This window comes from Canis aureus, chromosome 20 (genome assembly GCF_053574225.1).
Source record: "Canis aureus isolate CA01 chromosome 20, VMU_Caureus_v.1.0, whole genome shotgun sequence".
Classification (NCBI taxonomy): Eukaryota; Metazoa; Chordata; class Mammalia; order Carnivora; family Canidae; genus Canis; species Canis aureus.
The window spans coordinates 31,325,328-31,340,589 of record NC_135630.1 but is presented as its reverse complement, the minus strand read 5'-3'; positions in this window follow the sequence as shown (position 1 = coordinate 31,340,589).

Here is a 15,262-nt window from a genome sequence, read left to right as displayed (position 1 = left end):
AGAATATTCTAGGCACACATAAGGAACCACAAAGGGAACAGTATGGCAAGAACAGAATAAAGTAAAGCAGAAGTGAGTAAGTGAAGTTATAGAAAAGGTAGGAGAAATAACTGGGGGCAGGTGAAAAGTTGAGTCCTTAGAGGGTCTAAATGGAGGAGTGACATTAATCAGCCTACACTTGAAAAGTCACGTTGGCTAATATGTTGAGATTGACTGGAAGGAGACTGTAGGACACTGACTGGAAAGACATGCTGCTGGCTCTTACTAGGAGTCAGGCAGGGAATGGTGTTATGAACACAGAAATGCATGAATGACTCTCATTCTCATCTGCTGCACTTTCCTCACTTTAACATTTAATACTTGAGAGGGAGGAGCAAGATGGCAGAAGAGTAGGGTCTCCAAATCACCTGTCTCCACCAAATTACCTAGAAAACCTTCCAATCATCCTGAAAATCTATGAATTCGGCCTGAGATTTAAGGAGAGACCAGCTGGAATGCTACAGTGAGAAGAGTTCGCGCTTCTATCAAGGTAGGAAGACGGGGAAAAAGAAGTAAAGAAACAAAAGGCCTCCAAGGGGGAGGGGCCCGCGAGGAGCCGGGCTGAGGCCGGGGCGAGTGTCCCCAGGACAGGAGAGCCCCGTCCCGGAGAAGCAGGAGCTGCACCGACCTTCCCGGGCGGAAAGGGGGTCCAGGGAGGTGGAGCAGGACCCAGGAGGGCGAGGATGCCCTCGGGTTCCCTGAGACAGTAACAGAGCAACTGCGCGCCCAGGAGAGTGCGCCGAGCTCCCTAAGGGCTGCAGCGCGCACGGCGGGACCCGGAGCAGCTCGGAGGGGCTCGGGGGCGGCTCCGCGGAGGGGGCTGCGGGGCGGGAGCGCGAATCCACCAGCGCAGGCTCCGGAGCACAGGGCACCGGGACACAGCCCAGGATCCCGCCTCCCCCGGGACAGGCAGAGGCCGGGAGGGGCCAGGACAGCGAGGACGCTCCTGCCCCAGCTGAGCAGATCAGCGCCCCGCCCCGGAGCCTCCAGGCCCTGCAGACGGAGTTCCTGCCGGAGCTGAACCCAGGTTTCCAGACCTGGCCCCGCCACTGGGGCTGTTCCTCCTGCGGCCTCACGGGGTAAACAACCCCCACTGAGCCCTGCACCAGGCAGGGGCACAGCAGCTCCCCCAACTGCTAACACCTGAAAATCAGCACAACAGGCCCCTCCCCCAGAAGACCAGCTGGACTGACAACTTCCAGGAGAAGCCAAGGGACTTAAAGAACACAGAATCAGAAGATACTCCCCGGTGGTTCTTTTTGTTTTGTTTTGTTTTGTTTTGCTTTTTGATTTGTTTCCTTCCCCCACCCCCTTTTTTTCTCCTTTCTTTTTCTTTCTCTTTTTCTTCTTTTTCTTTTTCTTTTTTTTTCGTTTTTTTTCTTCCCTTTTTTTTCTCTTTCTCTTTTCCTTCATTCTTTCTCTCCTCTCTTTTTCTCTTTTTCCCAATACAACTTGCTTTTGGCCACTCTGCACTGAGCAAAATGACTAGAAGGAAAACCTCACCTCAAAAGATAGAATCAGAAACAGTCCTCTCTCCCACAGAGTTACAAAATCTGGATTACAATTCAATGTCAGAAAGCCAATTCAGAAGCACTATTATACAGCTACTGGTGGCTCCAGAAAAAAGTATAAAGGACTCAAGAGACTTCATGACTGCAGAATTTAGAGCTAATCAGGCAGAAATTAAAAATCAATTGAATGAGATGCAATCCAAACTAGAAGTCCTAACGACGAGGGTTAACGAAGTGAAGAACGAGTGAGTGACATAGAAGACAAGTTGATAGCAAAGAGGGAAACTGAGGAAAAAAGAGACAAACAATTAAAAGACCATGAAGATAGATTAAGGGAAATAAACGACAGCCTGAGAAAGAAAAACCTACGTTTAATTGGGGTTCCCGAGGGCGCCGAAAGGGACGGAGGGCCAGAATATGTATTTGAACAAATTCTAGCTGAAAACTTTCCTAATCTGGGAAGGGAAACAGGCATTCAGATCCAGGAAATAGAGAGATCCCCCCCTAAAATCAATAAAAACCGTTCAACACCTCGACATTTAATAGTGAAGCTTGCAAATTCCAAAGATAAAGAGAAGATCCTTAAAGCAGCAAGAGACAAGAAATCCCTGACTTTTATGGGGAGGAGTATTAGGGTAACAGCAGACCTCTCCACAGAGACCTGGCAGGCCAGAAAGGGCTGGCAGGATATATTCAGGGTCCTAAATGAGAAAAACATGCAACCAAGAATACTTTATCCAGCAAGGCTCTCATTCAAAATGGAAGGAGAGATAAAGAGCTTCCAAGACAGGCAGCAACTAAAAGAATATGTGACCTCCAAACCAGCTCTGCAAGAAATTTTAAGGGGGACTCTGAAAATTCCCCTTAAGAAGAAGTTCAGTGGAACAGTCCACAAAAACAAGGACTGAATAGATATCATGATGACACTAAACTCATATCTCTCAATAGTAACTCTGAATGTGAACGGGCTTAATGACCCCATCAAAAGGCGCAGGGTTTCAGACTGGATAAAAAAGCAGGACCCATCTATTTGCTGTCTACAAGAGACTCATTTTAGACAGAAAGACACCTACAGCCTGAAAAATAAAAGGTTGGAGAACCATTTACCATTCGAATGGTCCTCAAAAGAAAGCAGGGGTAGCCATCCTTATATCAGATAAACTAAAATTCACCCCAAAGACTGTAGTAAGAGATGAAGAGGGACACTATATCATACTTAAAGGATCTATTCAACAAGAGGACTTAACAATCCTCAATATATATGCCCCGAATGTGGGAGCTGCCAAATATATCAATCAATTATTAACCAAAGTGAAGAAATACTTAGATAATAATACACTTATACTTGGTGACTTCAATCTAGCTCTTTCTATACTCGATAGGTCTTCTAAGCACAACATCTCCAAAGAAACGAGAGCTTTAAATGATACACTGGACCAGATGGATTTCACAGATATCTACAGAACTTTACATCCAAACTCAACTGAATACACATTCTTCTCAAGCGCACATGGAACTTTCTCCAGAATAGACCACATATTGGGTCACAAATCGGGTCTGAACCGATACCAAAAGATTGGGATTGTCCCCTGCATATTCTCAGACCATAATGCCTTGAAATTAGAACTAAATCACAACAAGAAGTTTGGAAGGACCTCAAACACGTGGAGGTTAAGGACCATCCTGCTAAAAGATAAAAGGGTCAACCAGGAAATTAAGGAAGAATTAAAAAGATTCATGGAAACTAATGAGAATGAAGATACAACCATTCAAAATCTTTGGGATGCAGCAAAAACAGTCCTAAGGGGGAAATACATCGCAATACAAGTATCCATTCAAAAACTGGAAAGAACTCAAATGCAAAAGCTAACCTTCCACCTAAAGGAGCTAGAGAAAAAACAGCAAATAGTTCCTACACCCAGCAGAAGAAGAGAGTTAATAAAGATTCGAGCAGAACTCAACGAAATCGAGACCAGAAGAACTGTGGAACAGATCAACAGAACCAGGAGTTGGTTCTTTGAAAGAATTAATAAGATAGATAAACCATTAGCCAGCCTTATTAAAAAGAAGAGAGAGAAGACTCAAATTAATAAAATCATGAATGAGAAAGGAGAGATCACTACCAACACCAAGGAAATACAAACGATTTTAAAAACATATTATGAACAGCTATACGCCAATAAATTAGGCAATCTAGAAGAAATGGACACATTCCTGGAAAGCCACAAACTACCAAAACTGGAACAGGAAGAAATAGAAAACCTGAACAGGCCAATAACCAGGGAGGAAATTGAAGCAGTCATCAAAAACCTCCCAAGACACAAGAGTCCAGGGCCAGATGGCTTTCTAGGGGAATTTTATCAAACGTTTAAAGAAGAAACCATACCTATTCTCCTAAAGCTGTTTGGAAAGATAGAAAGAGATGGAGTACTTCCAAATTCGTTCTATGAAGCCAGCATCACCTTAATTCCAAAACCAGACAAAGACCCCACCAAAAAGGAGAATTACAGACCAATATCCCTGATGAACATGGATGCAAAAATTCTCAACAAGATACTGGCCAATAGGATCCAACAATACATTAAGAAAATTATTCACCATGACCAAGTAGGATTTATCCCTGGGACACAAGGCTGGTTCAACACCCGTAAAACAATCAATGTGATTCATCATATCAGCAAGAGAAAAACCAAGAACCATATGATCCTCTCATTGGATGCAGAGAAAGCATTTGACAAAATACAGCATCCATTCCTGATCAAAACTCTTCAGAGTGTAGGGATAGAGGGAACATTCCTCAACATCTTAAAAGCCATCTATGAAAAGCCCACAGCAAATATCATTCTCAATGGGGAAGCACTGGGAGCCTTTCCCCTAAGATCAGGAACAAGACAGGGATGTCCACTCTCACCACTGCTATTCAACATAGTACTGGAAGTCCTAGCCTCAGCAATCAGACAACAAAAAGACATTAAAGGCATTCACATTGGCAAAGAAGAAGTCAAACTCTCCCTCTTCGCCGATGACATGATACTCTACATAGAAAACCCAAAAGTCTCCACCCCAAGATTGCTAGAACTCATACAGCAATTCGGTAGCGTGGCAGGATACAAAATCAATGCCCAGAAGTCAGTGGCATTTCTATACACTAACAATGAGACTGAAGAAAGAGAAATTAAGGAGTCAATCCCATTTACAATTGCACCCAAAAGCATAAGATACCTAGGAATAAACCTAACCAAAGATGTAAAGGATCTATACCCTCAAAACTATAGAACACTTCTGAAAGAAATTGAGGAAGACACAAAGAGATGGAAAAATATTCCATGCTCATGGATTGGCAGAATTAATATTGTGAAAATGTCAATGTTACCCAGGGCAATATACACGTTTAATGCAATCCCTATCAAAATACCATGGACTTTCTTCAGAGAGTTAGAACAAATTATTTTAAGATTTGTGTGGAATCAGAAAGACCCCGAATAGCCCGGGGAATTTTAAAAAAGAAAACCATATCTGGGGGCATCACAATGCCAGATTTCAGGTTGTACTACAAAGCTGTGGTCATCAAGACAGTGTGGTACTGGCACAAAAACAGACACAGAGATCAGTGGAACAGAATAGAGAATCCAGAAGTGGACCCTGAACTTTATGGGCAACTAATATTCGATAAAGGAGGAAAGACTATCCATTGGAAGAAAGACAGTCTCTTCAATAAATGGTGCTGGGAAAATTGGACATCCACATGCAGAAGAATGAAACTAGACCACTCTCTTGCACCAGACACAAAGATAAACTCAAAATGGATGAAAGATCTAAATGTGAGACAAGATTCCATCAAAATCCTAGAGAAGAACACAGGCAACACCCTTTTTGAACTCGGCCATAGTAACTTCTTGCAAGATACATCCACGAAGGCAAAAGAAACAAAAGCAAAAATGAACTATTGGGACTTCATCAAGATAAGAAGCTTTTGCACAGCAAAGGATACAGTCAACAAAACTCAAAGACAACCTACAGAATGGGAGAAGATATTTGCAAATGACATATCAGATAAAGGGCTAGTTTCCAAGATCTATAAAGAACTTATTAAACTCAACACCAAAGAAACAAACAATCCAATCATGAAATGGGCAAAAGACATGAACAGAAATCTCACAGAGGAAGACATAGACATGGCCAACAGGCATATGAGAAAATGCTCTGCATCACTGGCCCTCAGGGAAATACAAATCAAAACCACAATGAGATACCACCTCACACCAGTGAGAATGGGGAAAATTAACAAGGCAGGAAACAACAAATGTTGGAGAGGATGCGGAGAAAAGGGAACCCTCATACACTGTTGGTGGGAATGTGAACTGGTGCAGCCACTCTGGAAAACTGTGTGGAGGTTCCTCAAACAGTTAAAAATAGACCTGCCCTACGACCCAGCAATTGCACTGTTGGGGATTTACCCCAAAGATACAAATGCAATGAAACGCCGGGACACCTGCACCCCGATGTTTATAGCAGCAATGGCCACGATAGCCAAACTGTGGAAGGAGCCTCGGTGTCCATCGAAAGATGAATGGATAAAGAAGATGTGGTTTATGTATACAATGGAATATTACTCAGCTATTAGAAATGACAAATACCCACCATTTGCTTCAACGTGGATGGAACTGGAGGGTATTATGCTGAGTGAAGTAAGCCAGTCGGAGAAGGACAAACATTATATGTTCTCATTCATTTGGGGAATATAAATAATAGTGAAAGGGAATATAAGGGAAGGGGGAAGAAATGTATGGGAAATATCAGAAAGGGAGACAGAACGTAAAGAATGCTAACTCTGGGAAACGAACTAGGGGTGGTGGAAGGGGAGGAGGGCGGGGGGTGGGAGTGAATGGGTGACGGGCACTGGGGGTTATTCTGTATGTTAGTAAATTGAAAAAAAATAAAATAAAAAAAATAAAAAATATAAATAAAAAATAATAAAAAAAAATAACATTTAATACTTGATTCCACCAAGTCTTTGTATCTCTCAATCTGTTATTTCTTTTGCTCCCCTGATACTTTATTGATTAATGGCGTCATCAGATAGATAGATAGATATAGATAGATAATAGACTACTTAATAAATACATAGATGATAGATAGATAGACAATAGACTACTTAATAAATACCTATTTATGAACACCAGCTATTTCCAGAATTTTGCTCTTATACATAATGCTGAATGAAGTGAGCATCTTTATAAATACATATGTTCAAACAAGTGTTAGCGTATCTGTAGAATATCCATGAAGGGAGATGAATCAAAGTATGTGTGAATTTGTGATTTGTTTGCATGTTTGTTTCATTTCTGTTTTTTGTTTATGTGTTTATTTTGATTCTGTTAAGGCAACAAACATTTACTGCCTGCAGATTCTTTTTTTTTTTTTAATTTTATTTATTTATCTGAGAGAGAGAAAGAGAGAGAGAGAGAGAAAGAGAGGGAAAAGCAGACTACTCACTGAGCTAGGAGCCTGATGTGTTGCTCGACCTCAGGACCCCAAGATCATGACCTGACCTGAAGGCAGACACTTAACTGACTGAGCCACCCAGGGGGCCCTGTCCCACAGTTTCTTTAGGGTAGAATTTTGGAGAATATCTAGCATAGGAACTCAAATGAAGTTGCAATAATAATGTTGGCCAGAGGTGTAGCCTTGACAGCTAGACTGGGACCGGAAGGTCTGCTTCCAGTACAGTTTGCTTATATGACTGTTGCTAGGAGATCACAGTCTGTCCCACATAGACTATAGAGACTGCTTCAGTATTATCAGCTAGGTCCCCTGGTGCAAGTGATCCAAGAAAGCATGCTAGACAGAAGATGTAATGCCATTTATGACACATGGAATCCCCATATGTGGTGTTTATTTTTTTTATGGGATCCAGATTTCCATTTGGTATAATTTCTGCCTGCTTAAAAAATGTTCTGAAACTTTTTTTTTGTAGTTAGGGTTTGATAGTAATGAATTCTTTCAGCTATAATGCAGCAGAAAAAGCCATTATTCTTTTTTCATTTTTTAAAGACACTTTCAGTGAGCAGAATTCTGGGTTGATAGTATTTCATTTCAGTACTTGAAAGATGGTGCTCCACTATCTTCTTACTTGCACTGTTTCAACAAGAAGTCTGATGTTATCCTTACTTTTGTTCCTCTGGAAGTAACATGTCTTCTGTGATAAATTTTAAGATTTTCCTTTTCTCTCTTGTTTTAAGCAATTTGATTTTTTAAAAAATTTTTATTTATTTATGATAGTCACACACAGAGAGAGAGAGAGGCGGAGACGTAGGCAGAGGGAGAAGCAGGCTCCATGCACCAGAAGCCCGATATGGGATTCGATCCTGGGTCTCCAGGATCGCGCCCTGGGCCAAAGGCAGGCGCTAAACCGCTGCACCACACAGGGATCCCAGCAATTTGCTTTTGATGTAGTCTTCCTCATGTTTCTGGGCCTGTGGGCGTTTTTGTGGCTTGTGTTTTTTTAAGCTATTTAGTTCTATGAACATATGAAACACAATTATAGTTAACTTTATAAAATGTCACTGTTGGCTAAACCTGACATCTATGTCAGTTTAGTGTTTCTTCAAAGTTATTAATTGTTTTCTTCATTATGGGTCATATTTTCTTGTTGCTTTGCATGCCTAATCATCTTTTCTTGGATGCCAGAACATTTTTAACTCATTGGGTGCTGGATATTTTTGTGTTCCTATAAATACTGAACTTCATGCAGGGATGCAGTCAATTTACTTGAGAACAGTTGGATTCTTCTGAGTTGGTTTTATATCTGTTAGGTGGAACCAGAACAGTGCTCAGTATAAGGGTAATTCTTTTTTCATGACTAAGGCAAGACTCTCCTGTGTGCTCTACCTTGTGCCCTATGAAGCATGAGATTTTCCATTCTAGCTTGGAGAAACTGGGTCTGTTCATGGCTTTGTACCACATGTGATACCTTTTCCATTCAGGTGGATCTTGCTCTGGCCTCAGGTGGTCTCAGACATATGTGCTAAATGTTACCCAGTTAAATATGTGGTTATGGGACTCTGTGGATATCTAAAAATTTCTCTCAATAAAACTCTTGTTTTCAGTACTGTCTTGAAAAGCCTAACTGTCTTGGTCTCCCCAGATTCCCAGATCTATCTTCTTAGCTGAAGGGGTCTACTGAGCTCTGCCTGGGGTCCCTGTCTGTGCCACAGCCTGTAAACTCTCAAGGGAGTTAGCTTCATGGGGACAATGACAGAGTATACCTGATTTTCTTCCCTTCCCTCATTGATCACTGGCTTTCACTGACTGATTCCCTACTGTGTCCTTAAAAAGTTGTTTCATATATTTTATTCCTTTTTGTATTACCTCAGGGAGGAGGTAAATTTTATTCTTATTAATACATTTTGGACTGAAGCCATCTGCATCATTTCTTGCTTAAATTTTCAATGACTTCCTAATCGATTTCCCTTCCTCCTCAACTATCTTTTCTAAACCACTATAAGTAGGAATCACCTTTCTAAAACACAAAGCTTGGAATATTTTTCCATCCCTTTGTATCTTCCTCAATTTCTTTCAGAGTGTTCTGTAGTTTCTAGGGTATAGATCCTTTACCTCTTTGGTTAGGTTATTCCTAGGTATCTTATGCTTTTGGGTGCAATTGTAAATGGGATTGACTCCTTAATTTCTCTTTCTTCAGTCTCATTGTTCGTGTATAGAAATGCCACTGACTTCTGGGCATTGGTTTTGTATCCTGCCACGCTACCGAATTGCTGTATGAGTTCTAGCAATCTTGGGGTGGAGTCTTTCGGGTTTTCGTACAGTATCATGTCATCTGCGAAGAGGGAGAGTTTGAGTTCTTCTTTGCCAATTTGAATGCCTTTTCTTTCTTTTTGTTGCCTGGTTGCTGAGGCTAGGACTTTCAGAACTATGTTGAATAGCAATGGTGAGAGTGGACATCCCTGTCTTGTTCCTGATCTCAGGGGAAAGGCTCCCAGAGTTTCCCGATTAAGAACAATATTTGCTGTGGGTTTTTTTGTAGATGGCTTTTAAGATGGTGAGGAATGTTCCCTCTATCCCTACACTCTCAAGAGTTTTGATCAGGAATGGATGAAGTCTTCCCCAGACTTCAATTCTCTTTTATTCCTTTTTTTTAATTGGAGTTCAAGTTTTCAAAATATAGCATAGCACCCAGTGCTCATCTCATCAAGTGCCCCCCTCAGTGCCCATCACCCAGTCACCCCACCTCCCGCCCACTTCTCTTTCCATCACTCCTTGTTCGTTTCCCAGAGTTAGGAGTCTCTCATGTTCTGTCTCCCTTTCTGATATTTCCCACTCATTTTTTTCTCCTTTCCCCTTTATTCCCTTTCACTATTTTTTATATTCCCCAAATGAATGAGACCATATAATGTTTGTCCTTCTCCTATTGACTTATTTCACTCAGGATAATACCATCCAGTTCCATCCACGTGGAAGCAAATGGTGGGTATTTGTCGTTTCTAATGGCTGAGTAATATTTCATTGTATACATATATTCCATGCTCATGGATTGAAAGAATTAATATTGTGAAAGTGTCAATGCTACCTAGGGCAATTTATACATTTAATGCAATCCCTATCAAAATACCATGGACTTTCTTCAGAGAGTTGGAACAAATCATCTTAAGATTTGTGTGGAATCAGAAAAGACCCTGAATAGACAGGGGAATTCTAAAAAAGAAAACCATAGCTGGGGGAATCACAATGCCAGATTTCGGGTTGGACTACAAAGCTGTGGTCATCAAGACAGTGTGGTACTGGCACAGAAACAGACACAGAGATCAGTGGAACAGAATAGAAAATCCAGAAGTGGAGCCTCAACGTTATGGTCAACTAATATTCAACAAAGCAGGAAAGACTATCCACTGGAAAAAGGAAAATCTCTTCAATAAATGGTGCTGGGAAAATTGGACATCCACATGCAGAAGAATGAAACTGGACCATTCTCTTACACCATACACAAAGATAAACTCAAAATGGATGAAAGATCTAAATATGAGACAAGAATCCATCATAATCCTAGAGGAGAACACAGGCAACACCCTTTCTGAACTTGGCCACAGCAACTTCTTGCAAGATACATCCATAAAGCCTAGAGAAACAAAAGCAAAAATATATTATTGGGATTACTTAAGATAAAAAGCTTTTGCACAGCAAAAGAAATAGTCAACAAAACTAAAAGACAAGCTACAGAATGGGAGAAGATATTTGCAAATGACCTATCAGATAAAGGGCTAGTATCCAAGATCTATAAAGAACTTACTAAACTCAACAGCAAAGAAACAAACAATCCAATCATGAAATGGGCAAAGGACATGAACAGAAATCTCACAGAGGAAGACATAGACATGGCCAATAAGCCCATGAGAAAATGCTCCGCATCACTGGCCATCAGGGAAATACAAATGAAAACCATAATGGGATACCACCTCACACGAGTGAGAATGGGGAAAATTAAAAAGTCGGGAAACAACAAATGTTGGAGAGGATGTGGAGAAAGGGGAACCCTTTTGCACTGCTGGTGGGAATGTGAACTGTTGCAGCCACTCTGGAAAACTGTGTGGAGGTTCCTCAAGGAGCTAAAAATAGATCTGCCCTATGACCCAACAATTGCACTGCTGGGGATTTACCCCAAAGATACAGATTCAGTCAAATGCCGGGACACCTGCACCCCGATGTTTCTAGCAGCAATGTCCACAATAGCCAAACTGTGGAAGGAGCCTCGGTGTCCATCGAAAGATGAATGGATAAAGAAGATGTGGTCTATGTATACAATGGAATATTACTCAGCCATTAGAAACGACAAATACCCACCATTTTTTTCAACGTGGAGGCACCTGGAGGGTATTATGCTGAGTGAAAAAAGTCAGTCAGAAAAGGACAAACATTATATGGTCTCATTCATTTGGGGAATAAAAAATTAATGAAAGGGAATAAAGGGAAAGGAGAGAAAATGAGTGAAAATATTAGTGAGGGTGACAAAATATGAGAGACACCTAACTCTGGTAAATGAACATGAGCTAGTGGAAGGGGAGGTGGGCAGGTGTTTGGGTCACTGTGTAATGGACACTGAGGGGGACACTTGGGGGGATGAGCACTGGGTGTTATGCTGTATGTTGGCAAATTGAACTCCAATAAAAGAAATTAAAAAAAATAAAACACAAAGCTTATCTCATGACATGTAAACTTAAAACTATTCAAAGGCTCCCAATTCTTTCAAAATAAAATTCAAAGGTTAGTATATAATGCATGATAGTGTTCAGACTGTACCTTTTCAGAATCATCACATTGATCCAAAGCTGAAATATCAGTCATGTCATGTTTCCAGAATCTTCTCTTTAGTTTCTTTTTGTCTGGACATTTCTTTTCCTTTCTTTTGTGCCTTCAAATAGCTTTGGGATCAATTTATCAACCAACTTACAATCTAAACTGATAGTTGTTTTTCAGGACGTCACTGCATTGGCATAGTGTTTTGTTCACTGAAGATACTTCATAAATCTATAAATATTTGATGACTGAGCAGATTGATGATGAAATGAATGAATGAATGAATGAGTGAATGAATGAATAAAATGAGATTTGAGAAGTTTAGTCATGAAATGTGTTATAAATTGAGTATAGGAAAATAATGCAGACTGCCAATATTTTCAGAGATATATTGAATTCCAGGCATGTAACATCCATCATTTCTGTCTCAGAAGGAAAATAATTAGTGGTGCATCTACTTCTTTTAATCAGTGGTTCAACTTTGACATTTATGTCACAATACCTTCTAGTCAGAGAGCAATGCTGACTAACTTTTCCCCAAATAAACAGAGCATGGGATTTAATTGGGAGTAGCTCATTTGAAGGACAGGAAAATGTGTTGGTTTCATCTTCATGGTTTCGGTCAAAGAACATAAAATAGCAAAGACTGATGCTGGGCTGCGGAATCAGACTGCCTAGGTTCAAATCCCCTTTGTATAACCAACTCTTATGTGACTTTTGATACTGCCTACCTCTCTGGGTTCATTCTTGGCCACAAACTACTTTGTACCATAGTTTGCAATTGTTTAAAATGAGGGATGATATGTATGTCATTTCATAGAAACATTATTAAACTTAAATAAAATAATACCTGCAATGTACCTGGCCCAGTGATGGCACTCTGAGCATTCAGAAAATATAGCTAACATCATTTTGTTTTAACTCTATGTGGTGTCAAGAAGACAGAAATTTGTCCTCACATCACGCAGATTCACCCTCAAACATCCAAAGTCTCAACTCAGCAATAAATGGAAGCATTTAATTTTTTTGCAAAAGTTTTTAAAAAATGCTCCTTCAGGACTCCCAGTATAACAATCCTAATGACACAAAATATACTTGATGAAAGGAGAGCAGAGAAAAAAGTGAAGGTGCTAATATATGTCATCTTAGTGTCGCGACGATCTTTTTTTGTCCATTGTCAACATTTTTGGCAGTCATTTTAGAGTTGCAAGCGTTCTAATCCCTTCCTAGTTTGCACACTTCCCTCTAAGAGATTAGATAGAATGTCTGCTAGCTGTGCCTCCATCCTTCTTCTTTCCATTACTGAAGTGATGGGCATAAGGTGAGGGGTAGGGAAGCACTTGTATCAATGTGGGTAAAGTTTCCATGGTGGCCATGAAAGTTAAGCAACTGAGACATAGCACATTTTCTGTTGACTCCAGGTGCTGATGTCTTTACCTAGATGGTCTCTTGCATGGATATAAGACATGATGCCACTCTGAGAACACAGCTGGCATCTCCCTCCAATCTCTCTAATAATGACAGATGCCTATGTGTTCCATATATGGTGTGACAGTAGACAGGAATTGTCATGGGGAGCTACCCAGCAGTTGCCTGTGGCTCCTTCCATGATTTGTTATGAGCTTACAAGGTCTCCTTTCACATCTGTCATACTTACCAGAGACGGAGTTACCTCCCTATTCTAAGTTGCTCTGTCTCTCTTCTCTCTCTTTAAGTTACTCTCACCATGTTATGGTAGTAGTGAGGTGAAGGTACATGGACTGCAGCTCAGCCACCCTCATGCAGAGATTGATATGCGAGAATCTCCTTCTTGTGAATATTCTGATAATCAGTTGTCTCCTCTATCCCACATTTTAGCTGAATCAAATGAAGCCTATCCCTATTACCACACTCCTTTTCAGGAAGGAGGGAGAATTTGCCACTAAAATGCCCTGCTATGCCCCCAAGTGACTATCTTCTTGTCTCAAGTCTCTTCATATAGACAATGGGATATTGGCCAATTATAAAGGGTTTTTTTGTTTGTTTGTTTGCTTGTTCATTTTCTGTTTTTCTTTTCCCCGAATGACCTCACTTGATAAAACTTGCTGAAGGGTCAGAGTTGCTTTCTTTTTTCCTCAGTTCTGAACTATTGATAGCACTTTATATTCCCATGTTTCATATACATGAAATTTAAATGTCTTGACAAAGTCATGAAGATGTGTTTTGAAATATCTTTTTTACCATTTAGAATATAGCTACTTTTTCTCAGCCTTCCACTCACTTGAAATTCCAGGCTTTCTTTTTCCTTGTTTACCGACTTTTCTGGGGCAATTTTCCTGTGAACTTCATATTCTCAAGCCTTCCTTTTCATGACACTCACCCAGGAAACTTCAGGACCACACCCATAATGTTACAGAATCAAATTCTCTCTGAGGAGGAGGACACAGTGCTTTTCTCTTTTAGCTTGCATATGGCTAGGAAATTAGAACTGATGTAGGGAGGTTCCCAGCAAAGACTCAGTATTAAGGTAAAGAAATCTCCTAAACTGAATCTGTTCAAAGAGAGAATGGACCACCATGTGAAATAAGGTCCTCCCTCTAATTGGGTGAGGTCCTTAATAACACATAGGGAGGCACTGCTCAGATGATCTCTGTCTAATGGGGATTCCTGAAATGTGAGAGGAATGACATACTAATCTCTACTCTGTTTGTGCTTTAAATTTAGAAAGGGAGGAGTTTGTGGTATAGTCACAGACACTGAAGATCTGTGGTCTTTTTAAAGTAATTCAGAAATTCTTTTACCATTCCTATCTTCAAGAGTTGGAATTTCCTTCTCCTTAGTGTGAACTAGACTCAGGAACCTCTTGTAAAGAATAGAATATAGTAGAAATGATGGTGTGTGATTTGGAGACTAGGCATTGTGATCTCCTCCTTGTTCTTTCTCTAGAATCACTAGCTATGGATATAGTCAGCTGTCAAGTAATGAGGACACTCAGGCAAACTATAGAGACGACCATGTAGCAAGGAACAGTGGCTTTCTTTTAACACCCAAGAAGAAAGTGAAACATTTGGTAAGCACCCATGTGAATGAGCCCCTTGGAAGGAATCCTCCAAAAGTACAGTTTCATACACCTGCATGAACCACACTTCCATACACCTGTATGAGTCTTGCTCAGGCTAACACTTTGACTATATCTTGTGAGAGATCCTGAGCCATAACCACCCAGCTAAGCTGCTTCCTAATTCCTGACCCTCAGAAACTGTGTGAGATAATAAAAATTTGTTGTTATAAGCAGCTAAGGTTTCATGTAACTTTTTCCCCAGCCAACGAATAAACATTAACAGTAGCTAAGGCAAACTCCTGCCTAGAATCTGTAATTCAAAATATTTGAAGTAAAACTTAGAATATATATTTAATATAATCTT